Source organism: Callorhinus ursinus, unplaced genomic scaffold, assembly GCF_003265705.2.
Source record: "Callorhinus ursinus isolate GAN/ISIS: 27379988/994484 unplaced genomic scaffold, GSC_fseal_2.0 scaffold13, whole genome shotgun sequence".
NCBI lineage: Eukaryota > Metazoa > Chordata > Mammalia > Carnivora > Otariidae > Callorhinus > Callorhinus ursinus.
This window is the reverse complement of record NW_027397075.1, coordinates 17,736,983-17,747,942: the sequence shown is the minus strand read 5'-3', so window position 1 is coordinate 17,747,942 and position 10,960 is coordinate 17,736,983. Positions and strand designations below refer to the sequence as shown.

General features: G+C 58.2%; 1 long non-coding RNA gene across 1 annotated transcript; it reads right to left on the bottom strand.

Annotated features, from left to right (window-relative positions):
* Positions 1 to 8,900: 8,900 nt before the first annotated feature.
* Positions 8,901 to 10,001, bottom strand: LOC112828707 (uncharacterized). Its single transcript, XR_003209575.2, has 2 exons — positions 9,545 to 10,001; positions 8,901 to 9,377 (listed from the first exon to the last, which is right to left on the bottom strand). It is a non-coding gene; the product is annotated as an uncharacterized lncRNA (long non-coding RNA).
* Positions 10,002 to 10,960: the final 959 nt, after the last annotated feature.

Genomic DNA, 10,960 nt, shown 5'->3' with positions numbered 1-10,960 from the left:
GCAGAGCCAGCAGCGGGGGCTGGTGGAGACCACCTTGATCCCCCAGGGGGCCCTCCCCACTCACCAGGCTACAGTGCGTGATACTGGGTCTAAGTTCTGGTCTGCTGTAGGATTGTTTCAGCCCAGGAGCGGTAAGCCCCCAGCCAGAAGGTCCAGGTTGGTTAACGCATCCTCCTCTCCCAGCAGTCTCGGTGCTGGATGGTTGGCCCTCGCCCCCGACCCCCCGGGGCTGCCGGGCGCATCTCTGGAGCCCAGCACCTGTGTGCACCTGCCGCCTGCGGCACCTCCAACTCCAGGCTACCACGCCCTCCGGCCTGCTTCTCCCTCTCCTTCTGCAGTTCCCCCTGCTTGTGCACTCTCTCACTCTGTCTCTCAAATAAATAAATAAAGTCTTTAAAAAAAAATAATGAGCAGAGGATCAGAATAGACATTTCTCCAAAGAAGACATCCAGACGGCCAACAGGCACTTGAAAAGATGCTCAACATCACTCATCATCGGGGAACTACAAATCAAAACCACAATGAGATATGGACTCACACCTGTCGGAATGGCTAAAATCAGCAACACAAGAAACAACAGGTGTTGGCGAGGATGCAGAGAAAGGGGGACTCTTGTGCACGGTTGGTGGGAGTGCGAGCTGGGGCAGCCACTGTGGAAGACTGTGAAGTTTCCTCAAAAAGTTAAAAGTAGAGCTACGCTGTGATCCAGTAATGGCACTTGGGGGTATCTCTCTGAGGAAGGTGAAAACACTGCTTCGAAAAGCTACCTGCACCCCAGGTTCACTGTGGCTTTATTTACAACAGCCAAGCCATGGGAGCAGCTGGTGTCTACGGACGGATGAGTGGAGAAAACGTGATTTCATTTATGATCACGGAATACTATCCGGCCGGGAGAAAGAATGGAACTCGCCATTTGCAGCAACGTGGCTGAACCTGAGGGCATCGTGCTAAGTGAAGTCGGTCAGAGGAAGACAAACACCATTTGACCTCACTTGTTCGTGGGACTTAAAAAACAAAACCCCAAGCTCAGAGGCTCCGAGAAGACATTGGTGGTCACTAGAGATGGGGTGGGGGTGAAATGGATAAAGAGGGTCAAAAAGGACCCCAGAAAAGCCTTCCCCCGCTCCCTTCTTTCTTGCTGACAGGACCCCATTTTGTTCGGGTCTCAGTTAAGTTAGCTTGGTATCAGAAGTGGAGGTCCAGCCCTGGTCTGAAGGGGGCCTGTGGGCCAGTTCTCGACAATGAGGTGTAAGAGGACACCTGTTGGAAGCTCTTGGATTGAAGAAAGACAAATGAGAAACGTTCTACCCTGCCCCGCCCCTCATTTCTCGTGACCGTGAGGTGAGTGTGTGATCTCTGAGCAACGTCAGCCATCTTGTAGTCATGAGGGGAAGGTCAAGAGACTCTCAGACACCGCGGATCTGGCGTTACTGAGTCACTGAACTAATCAGCAACCACCTTCCTCCATACTTAAAGGAAAAATAACCCCCGACATGTTCAAGCCACTGCTAGTCAGAGTTTCTAGTTCTGGCAGCTGAAGGGGTTCTTAACAGACAGGAGCAAGGCGGTGGCGGGGGCTGCGGAGGAAGGCCTGGGGGATGAGGGAGACTTTGTGGCCAAGGTGGCATTTGAGATCAACCTTGGAGGGTAGATGTGTGAAGGGCATCCCAGGCTGGGAGAACTGAGGAGCAAGGGCATAGAAGCTACAGAAGGCTTCTGAGTTTGGGTGATTCATGTGAAGATTGGAGCACAGATAAGAATTTCACCTCCTTGGGGCAGATACCAAGGAGTGTCTGGGAAGAGTGTGTTTCGTAAGAAACGCCAAACTGTCTTCCAAAGTGGCTGCACCATTTTGCATCCCCACCAGCAAGGGGGTGCTCGCCAGCATTTGGGTGTTGCTGATGGATTCCCACCATTCTAACCGGTGTGTTGGTAAGTGGCCATTTTGACACCGGGATACTCAAAACACTCTAAAACACAAATTGTCAGGGGCGCCTGGGTGGCTCAGTTGTTAAGCGTCTGCCTTTGGCTCAGGTCATGATCCCAGGGTCCTGGGATCGAGCCCCGCATCGGGCGCCCTGCTTGGGGGGGAAGCCTGCTTCTCCCTCTCCCACTGCCCCTGCTTATGTTCCCTCTCTCACTGAGTCTCTCTCTGTCAAATAAATAAAATCTTTAAAAAAAACCCACACAAATTGTCAAATATTCTTTTTCCAAAATGCAAATAATTGTTTCTTATTCTGATTAGAAAAGTAACAAGTTAGCATTGAAGGATAAGACAACACTAAAATTATAACATGTATATAAAAATATATATTTATAAAATATATAATTATATATAAAATATAAGCTATAAGTAAAATAAATATATAAATTATATAATTAAAATATATAATTATAATGCATACATAAAATATATATATAAAGTATACAAAATATATAAGAAATATATACATTTTTTTAAAAATTTCAGTTCTACCCCCCAGAGGTGACTATTGGTAAGGTACTTGCTACATACTCTTCCCAGATCATATTCTGTTGCTGTTTTATTACCTTAAAAAAAAAAACTTACTAATATAATGTGGGCTAGTTTCTACATGTACAAATATAGACCCACATCCTCTTGTTTAATTGTGAAACATTTTGTTTTTAGGATCCTGGATAGTTATCAACTTCCTGTTGATGACCATTGGATGATCTTGTGTCCCACTGTTATAGCAGTGCTCCGCTATGGAATCAGTCAGGATTCTAGAAACACACATTAAACTTACTGAACCAAACCAGAGAAATTGTTGCTTATGCCAATGAAAGACCAAGGGAATTCTCTGGCTTGGGGCCTAAGTGGCTCTAAGACTTTATTCTGTGCTTTGAATTCTCAGGCTGGCCATCTCCCTCATGGTGACAAGGTGGCTGCCTAAGTGGACAATGATCTTCTCAGAAGAAAAAGCAAGCTCCTTTTTTTTTTTTTTAATCAGTTCCTACAAAATCTCCTGAATAAAATCTCATTTATGCTGATTGACCTAGCTTGGCCATGTGCCCAACCCTGAGGCAATCGTTGTGGCCAGGAGGGAAAACCACAATGTCCTCATGAACATATTTATGTGCACAAGACACTGCCACTGCGTACAGTTGTTTCCAAGGATATGTTTCCAACATATCCAAAGAGGATATGTTGACTCAGTACGTTTGCACGCATACCATTTTCCTCCACATGCCCAAAGGACTTGTCTCTGCCAATGCAGAGAGTGAGGATGATACTGTGTTGCTCTTTGGATTAGGATCCTGCATTAGTCAGGGTTCTCCAGAGAAATAGAACCAACTGGATGTGTGTATATACACATATATTATAGGGAATATCATATGTCGGTATATCATGTGATTACATGCTCATGTGATTACAGAGGCTGCAGTCAGCAAGCTGGAGACCCAGGAGGGTTGATGATACAGTTCTGGTCTGAAGGCCAGCAGGCTCAGGACCCAAGAAGGGCTGATGTTTCAGTTCAAGTCTGAAGACAGGAAAAAACTAAAGTCCCAGCTCAGAAGCAGTCAAGCAGGAGGATTTCCCTCTTGCTCTGGGGACCTCAGCCTTTTTGTTCTGTTCAGGCCTTCAACTGATTGGGCGGAGCCCACCCGCGTTGGGAAGACAATCTGCTTTACTCAGTCTACTGATTTAAATGTTAATCTCATGCAGAAACGCCCTCACAGACGCAACCAGAAGAATATTCGACCAAATATCTGGGCACCCATGGCCTAGTCAATTTGACACGTAAAATTAACCGTCAGAGAGATGTCCTCCTGATTTTCCCTTGGTGCCAGTCCTGGTGGGCACTTTGGAAACGGGACTTTTTCTCTACTCTAAGCCAGATCGAAATGCTGACCCTTGGCTTCATCCCCCACTAGGAGGAAGGGGGACTGTGTAAGCATTTGTACCCTTCCCCACCCTGACCAGAAAGAGGTTTTGCCCCGTTTCGTTGGCAAGAGGAAGAGGTGGTGTTCAAACATCTGCTTCCGTGTCCCGTGGGTCATTCCCCAGACCCTTTGCTTTCCCAGCTCTGCCAAACTGTGCTTCTCCACAGAGGAGACCCCGTCCCCGGAGCTCTCAGGCCCGTGGGCGCCCGGTGCGGGGTAGCGGGAACGGGGTTGGGGGGCAGTGAGGACCAGCAGCGCGAGACACCCGAGGCCAGGTGAGCAAAGACTGAGCCAGACTCAGCTCTGTCATGTTCTTGGCCGCGGCTGGGCTCCGGGTCGTTTCCATTCAGTAAAGGTGCGTCCCTCCCAGGAACACCGTCCCCACACCTGCTCATCGGCCATAGCCGCTGAGGTTGGGATGCGCATCCGGGGGTGGGTCGCCGACACACTCGGCCTTCCAGGAGGACAGGTGAGGCGCGGGGCAGGGGCGGCCAGCGTGCGTGGGCCGGGCGCTGCGGGTGGCAGGTGCAGCGACGGCCCCGGCCCCGTCCTCAGCCCGCGGGGCTGGGCGGCGGCGCTCGAGCGCCCCCTGGCGGCCACCGGCCGTTCCCGTCGCTTCTCCTTCCGGCCGTGGCTTGCGCTGGGCAGGTGCTATACTCGCCCCATTTGACAGTTAAGGAAACTGAGGCTAAGGTGTGCACGGTGGAAGTGACTGAGATGGACGTGCAGTCGGGTCTTTGCACGGTCATCACCGAGTCCAGGAGAGCTGACCTCAAGATGTGTCCACGAGGTGTGTGTGGAGCTATCGTGGGCCCAGCTGACCTGACCCCTCCCGGGAGCGGTGCCGAGCCCTAGGTACACCACTTTGGGGAAGTCACCAGCAAATGGCACATCCGGACTCAGTGGCCAGGGCGGGGGAGGACTTGGGGGCAGGAAGGCCACGAGGAGGAGGGTTGGGGCTCCCAGCTTCCGAGGCCGCGGTGTCCCTGTGGTTGGGGACAGACTGTGGGAGCAAATCCCCCCTGAGCACATGACCACAGAGCTGCAGGCCTGTGGGGGGAGGACGAAGCGAGCGTGGAGGCGTGTCCCCCACCCCTGGCTGAGGAGGGACAGACTCCTGACCCCAGCAGGGGAGGAGGGAGGCAGTGCCAGGCAGGCGGGGGCAGGTGTGCCTGGGAGACCTTGGTTTGGTTTGCTTGCTGCTCCCCTGCATCTCTTCAGGTGTTTTGACTGTAGTGGATACCTCTCCGTTGGGTGGACACTGAGACCGCCAGGGGTGGGGAGCCCATTCCCGCTCCTGGCACCCTGCCTGCTGGGTGCTGGGCAGTCACCCTCCCCTTGTGGAAACCGAGGCACGGGCTGTTGGAGAGGGAGCCTGGGCTTAGATGCTCCAGGAGGCCAGGGTGAGGGCAGCAGGGCCAGGGGAGAAAAAGGGAGACAGCGGGATGAGTGGGAGGAGCCAACGCTGCGCCCCAGAGGGGCGACGCGGGTGGATGTGGCCAGGCTCTCCAACCTTGCCTCCTTCTGTCACTGGCTGGAGGGGCCAACAAGATGACCTTGACCGGGGCTCCAAAGCTGGGACCAACCCTCCCTCAGGGTAGCCATCAGCTGACCCCCCTCCCGGTGCCAGGCAGCACTCTTCTTGAGAGGCTGGTGTCTGGTTGGTCACAGTGGCCTGGCCGGACCCCCGCCAGGGGTGGAGCAGGGCCTGAAGCCAGGTCTGGGCCCCACAGCCCAGGGCTCCCCCAAGAGGCCGCCCCAGCATGGGGTCTGCCCCAGGGAGGGGGCTGTAGGCTGCACGGACCTCCCAGGCCTCCCCCCACAGTCACCCAGTGCAGAGGGGTGGTCTCCCAGCCGTCTGGGCCTGGACCCCAGTAAAGACTGGGTGGAGGACTCAGGCAGTCCTGTCCCCCCTCATCTGGCGTTCAGCAGAGCCGCCTTGAAGAGGAGCCTCCGTGCGATGGGCAGGAGGCAGCTTGGAGAGGAGGAGGCAGGGTGGGAAGGCCCCTGCTTTCGTCAGGGTGACAGTGTTGGACCCGAGCCTCCCACTCACCTCCAGCCTGTCCTTGCCTGCAGCCCAGGCCCAGTGTGCTGGCCGCAGGGTCGCTCTGCCCGCTGGTGTCCGTCTCCTCTTTCCTGCTGTGCCCGCAGGAAGGGCCGGATGCAAGCTTGGGGGTGCGGGGGCCTCCCTCAGGATGCCCGGGTGCTCGGGCCAGGCACAGAGCTCCAGGGCCGCTGCCCCTCTGCTCCCATCCCCACTTTCCCCTGGCTCAGGGGTCCTGAGGCGGACCCAAGGTGACAGTCACTCAAACCCGGCAGTTCTCTCCTTAAAAACCACTGAAAAGAAGCCGAGTCTGGTCCTGTGTTGGTCCATTTCCATGCGGTCGCAAAGCAGCTCAGCCTGGGGGCTTTGGTGGGGGCTTTTTCCTAGCTCTGGAGGTGGAGGGCCCCCCCCCATGACTACTCACCTCCCAAAGTCCTTCTCATGGCAGCACGGTGGGGGGTGGGATTCACCTACGAATTTGGTGGGGGGCAGACATTCTGTCCAGAGCAGTTCCGTGTCATGCTCGCCCTTGAAGCCCCGACTCAGTTGCTGGGGGGCGGGGATGGATGTCTCCCTGATTTTTCACTCAGCTTCTGGAACGGCCCCCGCTGCTGCAGGTCCTGGAGAGGCCTGCACCCGCGCCACCCTCCAACCCGACCCCAGGAAGGGCTCGTGGGGCCAGAGGCTGCCCCGTCGGGGACCAGGGCCGCCCCACCTCCAGAGTAGGTGGCAGGAGCCGCCCCAGGTCACCCAGCAGCAGCTCTGATAGCTCGTCGGGACGCGGGAGCTCCTGAGCCCCAGTCCGGTGTCCAAAACGCCGGTTCCAAGAGCCCGCCGCCTCTGCCTCCCAGCCTGCAGATTACCTCCTTGCTCTGAGCACGGCTGGCTGGGGCGGACGGGGAGCTCGGCAAGGGCGAGCACCTGCTGCGTGCGCTGCGCGGGGTGCTGCGGACACACGGAGACGTGCCGCACAGCGTTGCCCGGCTGAGCGCGGCCTCCCCGTCCGTCCGTCCGTCCCCAGAGCACAGACTAGCCCTGCAGACAGGCGAGCACATCTTCTGGCTGCTTCGAGTCCCACTGCTTTCCTTCAGCGACACAGCCGGACAGTCTTGTTCTAGGCTTCCAGGGAGCTTTTTGCAGCCAGTCCCCAAATGCCCCAGCAAGGCACCCGCACCCGGAGGCCAGTCTGGGGCCGGGCCCCCCCACCCCCGGGTGGCACCAGCGGCTGCTTGCTTCCCGAGCCAAGGCGAGCCTGCTCCTCAGACAAGAGTGAAGGGACCCGAGAAGCCCAGGGTGTCCTGCGGTTCCCCAGCTACGTGTCCTTGTGGAGGCTCCCAGCTGAGTAAGCTGAGGGATGGGGGGGTCCCCGGACAGAGGGCACAGCCCGCAGGGGTCCTCGTTCGCCAGCCGGGTCTGCGTAACAGAGCACCCCCGGCGGGGTGTCTGAACCCACAGAAACGTGCCGTGTCTCAGTCGGGGGGGCTGGAAGGCCGAGATCAAGCTGTGGGCAGCTTGGCTCCTACTGAGACCTCTCTCGGTGACCTGTAGACGGCCGTCCTCTGTCTGGGTCTTCATGGTCCTCCCTGCCTCCGTGTCTGTGTCATAGTCCCCGTCCCCACGAGGACACGGCCCACCCCAGTGACCTCGCCGCCCCAGGACGACCTCTTGAAATGGTCTGCGAGGAACGACTCCAGCTCAGCTCGCCTGCCATGTTCCTTACCCGTTTGTCTCCTTTCCTCCGCACACAGAGCATCTCACTTCGGACACCGCTGGTCCCAGATGTGTGGGCTTTCCCGCCAACAAGCAATGCTGTGCCACCAGGCACGTGTCCCACGACTGAACTCAGTTCTGACGCTGGCGACCCAGGCATCGCGCCTTTCAGGGCTCAGTCCCATGAGACGGCCCCCCACGTCAGACCAACAACTTCTGCCGACTTGGCCACAAATCGGGGAGGTCCCATGATCTCTTCCTCGGGGAGGGGGGTTAATTTGCTGGACTCGGGGAAGCCCTTACTCGGTTGACCAGCTTATTACAGGCGGTGACGACCAGCTGGAGGAAGAGACGTAGGGGGCGAGCTCCAGCACCACGCTCCCCACGCCTCCAGAAGCTCCCCGATCCCCCGGCTCTTGGGATTTTATGGAGGCCTCATCACATAGACGTGACCGGTCACTAAGTCCATTTCCAGACCCTCTCCCTTCTCCAGAGAGAGAGGGGCAGGCCTGAAAGTTCCAATCTCCTAATCGTGGCTTGGTCTCCCCGTGACTGGCTCCACCTGGGAGCCTGCCCAGATTCGCCTCGTTAGAACAAGACACCCTCCTGTCACCCAGGAAATGGCAAGGGTTCCAGGAGCCCCACTGGTGTCAGGAGCCGGGGGCAGAGAGACCAACGTCTGTTTGCTATAACCTCGCGGACCCTGTCTCCAAATGAGGTCACGTTCCGGGGTACTGGGGGCTAGGACTTCAGAGAGGACACAAAGCAACCCCAGCTCACCGCAGCTCCGAGTTGCCATAGTTACCAGCGTCAAGCGCAGGGAGCTCATGGTCTGGGCAGGGGCCCTGGGTCCCGCATGGAGCAGTTCCCCATGTCAGAACCCCGGCCCAGGCCACACCGTGCCCAGGGCTGTGCGATCCCCTGGGGATGTGCAGGATGCCTGAGTGCTTGGGGCAGGCGGCGGGCACGGGACCGGGAGATGGGTTCTCGCACAGAGCGAGTTCGGGTCTGTTCCTGGCCCTGAAGTCCCTCTGCAGGTGCCCAGGCAGCCCTAGACGGCGATTTGCCTTCTTTCCTGTGGGCGGGGGAGGGGGCAGGGCAGGGGGTGGCTGCCACACCCCGTCTGCCGCCCCTGGAACTCCAACCTGCCAACGCCCCTCCTGTCTCAGGGGGCTGGGGGTGCAGAGCCCCCCTGCCTCGGGGATTCCCAATTTCGCAAATAAAAATACAACACACGCAGTTAAATTTCAGCTTCACGTTGTAGTAGAAGTGTTTCCCGGACGGTGCACACAGGACCTGCCTAGACCCACCATGGCCTTTTTCTTTGTCAGAGCAGGGGGTGGGAAAGACCTCTGAGGAATGTGCAGGCAGAGACCCGCATGGGGGGAGGTGGGGGAGGCGCGTGCCAACGGGTCGTCGAGCTGTGGCCTCACGTTCTGGGGTGAGCTTGTTGAAATGCACCTTCCGGGCCCTGCCTCTAGCTGAGTGGGCGTGGGGCAGACACGGGGCTCCTCTCTGAGTCTGCCGTACTCCCTCCTCCTTCTAGAATTTTCTGTGCACGGTCTTGGGCCCAGAGCTGGCAAGGTGGTCGCCTGGCGCAAAGCCCTCCTGCCACTGGCCAGCCAGTAACACCTCCAGGGGTCTCAAGGGCCGCATCTGAGGAGCACACAGCTCTCCTGAGCCACGGCAAGATGCCTGGTTTCAGTTCCGTGTGTTTCTGGAAGGAGCCAAGGAGCAGGTGCATGGTTTTGGAGAAGCACCCCCCTCCCGCCTAGCGTCCGTGCCTTCTCAGTTCCGGGCCTCCCACCCAGACTTCTGGCTCGAGCAGGTCATGGCCCAGGGCCCGCGAGGTCATCCCCACCTTTGAGCGCTCGGCCCCCTTACCCTCAGGAACGGCCAGCAGGTGGAACTCAAGTCCCTTTCTTCTAGTTTGGAAGAAAAAGCAGGAGAGAGGAGGCCCAACTCGCAACAGTCTGCGGGGCCAGGGAGCTCCTTCCCCTTCTCCCTGTGTCCAGGTGGGCCAGCCAGTCCTGGCCTATGACCCCGAGGAGCCTCTTCTCAGGCTCCACAGGCCTCTGTCCACGGCACCTCCGTCCCCGGCCTCCTCCCGGCACAGAGTGGAGGGGGCCCCAGCGGCCCCGCGCTGCGCCTGTACTGTCCCCCAGGGCCGGGGACGGCGTCTTGGCAGCCCCGCCCCGCCGCGGCCCTGCCCCTCCCAGAGGCTGCACACCGTCCTCCACCCTGACACAGAATCCGGGCAGGAAATGGGTGGCTCTGCAGGCTCAGCAGGTGGTTTGCCGTCCTGGGCCAGGGGGACCTTGACCGTGCTCCCCCCCCCACCCCCGCCCTCCGGCGGCTTCCAGCGTTGGGACTCAATGGGAACGGCCTTGCATGAGGTCGGTGCTTATCTGACTTGCGTGCCCTGGCACCAACCGGGCCTGCAGCCCGCCCCCCGCCCCGCGCTTGCCGAGGCCGAGCGAGGTGAGCGCCAGACAGCCCTAGCGCCGCCCCCAGCAGCTGCCGTGGCCCCCAGCCTGTCACGTGCTGGGGCTTGGTTTCCTCGGGGGGGTGGGGGGTATGGTGTGGTTGAGATGAGGAAACGGGTCACCGCGGAGACTGTCCACCTTCTTCCTGCCTGTCCTCCCTGGTGACTTGTCAGGTGTGTGGGAGTGGACACATGCGGGCCGGCCGCCCAGTGCCTGACGGAGGCAGCACAGAAGAGCAGTGGAGAGATTCCTGGCCCTCCAGGTCCTGGCTGTGTGACCTTCAGTGAGTTACTGGACCTCTCCGGGCCTTGCTCCCACATCTGCAAACCGGGGGGAACGACTGTGATGCTCACCTCAGGAGGTTGTCGTGAGGACGACAGCCCAGGTGGACCTGTCCGCTCGGTGCTCAGCACATGGCAAGGGCCCAGCAGGGCCTGGAGGTGTAAGGGCTCGGATGATGCCCCCTGCCCGGGGGAAGGCAGCAGAGCTGAGCGGCTGGGCTCTGCTGGACCCTTGCCGGCACCCCAGGGCTGGGACACCGTGCTGCCTTCAAGTCTTTTCTGCCTGCTCATCCTCTTTCCAGTGAATTGCCATTTTTCGGTAAAAGTCGGGGTCTCTGTTACCGCCTACCTGTGGAACCGCTCTGTGATGCTGAAATGTGAAAGCAGCAAACACCATGTCCCAAATGACACTAATCTGACTTCAAGCCTGCACCTCCCAGACGGGGGTTACCCACATTCGGTTTCTGGGGACCCCTTCCCACTCCATGGGTTCACGGGGAATCCCAGGGTCTTGGGAGGGAAGGCCTGGGCCA